Raw genomic sequence first — 5672 nt, forward strand, 5'->3', positions numbered from 1 at the left:
CTATAGAGGACCACAATTATCATGTTTTTTAGAATTGCGACCCAAAATATCAAGACAAATAAGATTATAGGACCACAATTATCATGTTTTTTAGAGCTAGAGATTATAGGTTCGAAAGTAAAGTACGAATAGAGAAGGTCTGAGGCATCCCTATCTGCAAATTCCACTAAAGTAAATGAATCTTTACATTAATCTAGTCAATTCTACTTATTTTAAAGCCTGAACCTTTTCTTATCTAATGTGAGATGAGCAAACAAATTCTGACCTAATTGGTACCCCAATTAGCCCTAGCGGGAGGTACTTTGGTATCTTAAATTTTATCTTTACAAGCAAGGTGAATACAATTTTATTACCTAAATCTAGGTGCCGGATTCATGTTCATCTTATAAGCATGTGAGTGATCACCCATAAATTTTAAGTTGATTTTAATTCCTTATATATGTGGTAAAAACCTAAAAGCAATAAAATAAAACATACATAGAAGGGGGGAGGAGAAAAGAGAAATCCAGAAAAGGATTAAGGAGATTGGGGCGATTAAGGGGAGGAATTAATTACAATCATTGCTTAAAAACATCAAAAACAAGAAATTTAACTAATTAATTAACTAAAACTAATTCTAAAAGTCCAAAAAAGATCAGTTATGATCTCTAAATCAGGTAAGTAGAACCTGTCACTCTGAAAAGATTTTAGGTTAGTAAAGGAAATTAACTAAGAAGCAATAAACAAACAAATTATATAATGAAAATGATTAAAAGCAAATTAAGAAAGAAACATTCAATATAAAAATAATACTAAAGCTAAGCTAATAAGCACTATTAGTAATAAGTTAATAAACTGTTAATTTAATATTTGCGGTGCAAAGGAAGCTAACCCGACACAAAAATAAAGTGTTTTCACTGGGTTACTATTATAAATACTTATCAAATGGCTCAAACAATATCATGTCAATTAGGACCATTGTAATAGAAATTTTAATTATCTTTAGTTAAAATCGACTTGCTTTCTTTAATAAATTTTGTTAGGTTTTCTTAATTTACTACTCATATGTTTGTTTCAATTCAGATCCTATATTATACAATTATATAATATAGTAATGTAATTTGAACTCATTAAAGAATATAAAAAAGAAGAAAAGTAAAGATGATAAGTTTGAAATAGAGATAATACTGGAAAAGGAACAACCTGTTACTGGTGGATAGATGGTCCTGAAGGCTTCTTCAACAATGTCCTGGAAGTAGCAAATTTATCTAATTGTGATGGATATAACACAAAAGATCGCAGTCAATTAAAAGACTTGACTAAGACGGATAAGTAACAAACAAACATTTGATAACTCAGATTTTATTGTACAGTTAGTGTTTATCTTTATCCACACTGTTAGAAATTTGTAAAGTTGCAGAAAAATTCCAAGAAATTTACTAACGTTGCTGGTATTCTTGGCAGGAAAGGAGAAAAGGAAAAAAAATTAATTAAACCTGCTGGTATCAAACAATCAATAGAGGAAATGCTTGCTTGAAATATATGAAGATTGCCATATCCAAACCCTCTTCCTATGCACAACCTATCACACCATAATTTGAGTAAAAGTAAAGATATAAATAAATGATACATGGACAAAAAACCTCTAAAATTCATTTTACACGTACAGAAATAGGAAATACTTACAAATGAGAAATGTAATTCTCACAAATGTAGAAGGTTTGAAATTGGGTTCCACCCATAATTCAGGGTCTCTTATCTGTTGGTAGTGCAAACTTTAGCTCAAATGGAATCTCGCAGAATCCTACAAGCTTTGCCAGACTATCTTAGCACTTTCATGTGTATATGTGGATTTGTTCACAAACTGCAGTTTCCTCTGCTTCCCCATTTCATGTACGCCCCTCTCTCTCGTCGGCATTTAAACGTGAAGTCAACCTCTTTGCCAGAAACTCTCTTTCACGTCTCATTGCTCGAGTTAGTTTAAGCAAGACATAAGAGAAAATTAGTTTAAGCATTACAGCTCCAACCAATGTGTCAGTTCGTAGGCTAAAAAGAGAGAAAAACCTTGACGATAGTGAAATTGTAAGCTCATCTCCAGCACGAGGAGCAGGACTTGAATTGCCAAATGCCGCTTCATTTGCTTCCAGCATGAAGAATATGAAAATGAATTTCCTGGTACTAAGTTACTACATAAATTCAAATGAAAATAACAGGCCAATATAGTAGTAGAGGACCAAATGAACTGCAAATACTATATAGCAAACAAGTAGCTGCTTGTGGTATTGCAGTTTGGCAACATGTTCCTTCAATTCTGTCACATAAGCTCTTATGCTTCTCACGTTCTCCTCTGTTGCATTTTCTTCATATTAACTGAACTAGAACGACAATAGCATGGAGTTCCTTCCTTTGATGAAACGTCTCCACATTCTTCACTTTTTGTAGGAGTCTCTTTCTCAGACTCTGTCTGGGTCTCACCGGATATGAAATGAAGTCTTCATTTTCCGGTGCTCTGTTTTCAATCCCATTTTCCAAAACTTGCTGGGAAGTTGGAGTCCCGGCAGGGGTATATGACCGCTTCTTTTCCCATCCCTGCAAGGAAAAAGAATTTCAGGATGTAGTCAACAGGAATCGGACAAGTACTTGTTGAACTTGCTTAGATGTTTCTGACAGTAGCACTTAGGTGTTATCCTAGAATCCATTATTACAGCATACAAGTGTCGATATGAAGAAGGATATATTCTACATGTAAAACGTGGAGACAAAAGCAAGGTATAAAATAAAACTTGACAATCAAAAAGTATGCTAATATTCAAATCTGACCTGAGCTTTCTTATCACAGTTATCAGAGTCATCAAACTAAGATTGAATAATATCAAATTTACCAATATCGGCACCTCTTATAGTTTCAGCAACTTAGTAAAGTAAAATCAAGCCATGCTCCCATTTAATGCATATAATATCTTAATGATATTCTCTGAGCCCCATCTGCATGTCTGTGAAGCTGTTTCACTTCCAGCAAGGTCTTCGAAATTTTAATAATCATGGGTGATTTCAGAAAGGTTAATAAACTGTTATTCTAATGCTTGCAGCGGCAAAGGAAGCTACACCAACACAAAGATACAGTTCTTCACTAGTCACGCATACTTATAAGATGGCTCAAATGTTGATCATTGGTTGTGGTTTCTTCCACCAACTTCTCGACCACAGCAACTTTCTGCATATGAGAACCACAAAATAACCAGCAGTTGAGATAACACCTAATAGAAAATCTACTCTTTCAGAAAAAAGAAAGAAAGAAAGAAATGCGTATGCCTCTGGGTCATCTAGAATTCGACCTGATTCTGAATTCAGCAGATCCCTGACATTTTCATTATAAATCTCTAATCAAGAATCTTAATTGTAAAGTCTCTCTGTGCCGTCTGCACCCAGGCCAGTACTCAAAAGATCAGTTAATGAAGTTACAAAAGGAAACTACAAAATCAAGTGATCTACTTTAATATACATCCTGATTTTCCACCCATTTTTTTAAAAATGAAAAGCCTCCTTTGTTGTCTATTGTCATAATAATTTACAATTTTGATAAACAGTAACAGCAGATCCAGATTAAGCAACAATACACTCGTCTCAAAATAAAGAGATTAATTCAATCGCAACGAAATCTAAGAAGAAAAAGAAAGAAAAATAGCCTCTAATATAAAAAATAAGAAAAAAGAAAAAAAAACCAGCACCAAAAGTTTCTAAAGAAAAAGAGAAAAGAAAGTTAGTAACAGAGCGACAAAACATTTGGTAAAACCTGCCATTTCTAAAATGATAGTATCCAATTTACATAAAAGAAAATGATCATGAAACACAGTGTCTCCTTCAATTTAAGCGTGCATCTTAAGGAAATAAATTCAATACTCACGGAATTCTCAAGATAAGAACAATGCGGCAAGCTTTTCAAACAGAATCAGAGAAAGAGAGAGAGAGAGGAGTGTTGAGAGAGAGAGAGAGAGAGAGAGAGGGAGGAGTATTTAGAGAGAGAAGGAAAGAGAATGGGTATTTTTAAGGATGAAGAAGAAGAGATTTGTTTGTCTGTCTTTAATGAAGAAAAAACATTTGATTTTGTGAGCCCCAACGGCTAGTTTCTGTTTTTTTTTTTTTTAATTACTTTTATTAGCAATTGCATAAGTATTATAATTATTATTTTTAATAATTTTTTCACAAAAATACTAGTTCTAAAGATTTTCTTAGTTTAACTCAATTCAATTCGGTCTAATCCAACTCAACTTTTGTGATCTCTAGTTAAAATGACAAAACAAAAAGCTTAAACAGCTCAAACAAGTACATATCATGGTTGTAATAAATAGTTCATTAGCCTCGTTGAAAATTATATAGTTTTAAAATCTTCCAGTTGAGGCAAGCATAGATGCTGAATTCTTTATAGTTCTTTTTTCAGCATTTGGATTATTAAGGATTTTGATTTTTGTTTAATTTTGTTAAGCTATCTTTTTCACTACCAAAAGGATTTTAAATTCTTTATATTTCTTTAGGTTATTATATGCACAATCTATATTAAAAGAAAAGAATTTAACAATTAATTTATTATTGTAGATCAAAATGATTCTTAATAACTTCCATTTATTATAGGCAATCTATAATGATTCTTAATATAATTATCTCATATCAAAATATCAAAACAAAAAGCTCAAACAAGGACAGGTTTATGGTTGTAATAAATGATTTATTAGCCTCATCATCTATGAATTTAACAAACACTAGAATCAGTATGTGCTGAGTATATTCAAAGCAAATTAATTTCACAAATTATATGTTTAGGGTTTATAATTGATTAGTTTTAAATTTTACAGTCTAGGCATTGCACAAATAGCTGCTCGTGCACAGCAAGCACCAGCTGCAATTGCACGCTGACATGAGCTGCACTTCATTCGAAACCATAAAAAAGTATATATTTTGAGTCACTTGCTTCTAATACTGTTATAAATTTAGAAATTTAAAATTTAAAATTTAAAATTTTAGTCGCCGATGCCAAATGGAGTTTTTTGTTACTTTCTGCACACATAATTGGAACGAAGGTTAAAAAGAAAAATTTTATATATGCATATGCTAGAATTTTGTATAAATAAGGCAAAATGGACATTCTGTCTATTTAAGAAAAATTAAAATTAAAATTTAATTAAAATATACATATCTAAATCTATTTTAAATTTATTTAAAAATTATTTTTATTATTTAAATTTATATATATCCGAATAAAAATACCTGCATATATACTATCCGAACTCCTTAAGGACTCATTTAATATATATAATTATAAAATAAACTTTGGATATTTAAATATCGGATATCTTACCTATTAAATAGATATTCATTTCTAATAATTAAAATATTAGATATATTAACAAATATTAATAATATTACACTATTTTTAAAAATTGTATTATCTTATAAATAGATAAACTAACGAGTTTCATCATTTATTTATTAAAACTTAGGCTATTGTGTTTTTGCAATTACCTTTTATAATACATTTAAAAGAAGATAGAGGATAGCAATTGTCACATATAATAGTTGGCATGTACTCCATATAAGTTCTTACATCAAAAATCAAAATGAAAGAATCAGTTGTATATATTAACTTCTGGAAGGCCTTAAATTCAAGTTCTTTTTTTGTAATTCAAAATAACTTCTTA

General features: G+C 30.8%; 1 long non-coding RNA gene across 8 annotated transcripts; it reads right to left on the reverse strand.

Moving 5' to 3' along the window:
- Positions 1 to 265: 265 nt before the first annotated feature.
- On the reverse strand, positions 266 to 4542 carry LOC107262528. Of its 8 annotated transcripts, none has more exons than XR_007214513.1 (4): positions 2800 to 4486; positions 1666 to 2568; positions 1476 to 1561; positions 269 to 1228 (listed from the first exon to the last, which is right to left on the reverse strand). It is a non-coding gene; the product is annotated as an uncharacterized LOC107262528 (long non-coding RNA). The 8 variants fall into 8 exon arrangements; XR_003081057.2 differs by lacking the exon at positions 269 to 1228 and having other exon boundaries at positions 1497 to 2568; positions 2800 to 3193; positions 3315 to 3398; positions 3884 to 4491; XR_007214512.1 differs by having other exon boundaries at positions 266 to 1228; positions 1476 to 2568; positions 2800 to 4488.
- Positions 4543 to 5672: the final 1130 nt, after the last annotated feature.

Source organism: Ricinus communis, unplaced genomic scaffold, assembly GCF_019578655.1.
Source record: "Ricinus communis isolate WT05 ecotype wild-type unplaced genomic scaffold, ASM1957865v1 Ctg35, whole genome shotgun sequence".
NCBI classification, from domain to species: domain Eukaryota; kingdom Viridiplantae; phylum Streptophyta; class Magnoliopsida; order Malpighiales; family Euphorbiaceae; genus Ricinus; species Ricinus communis.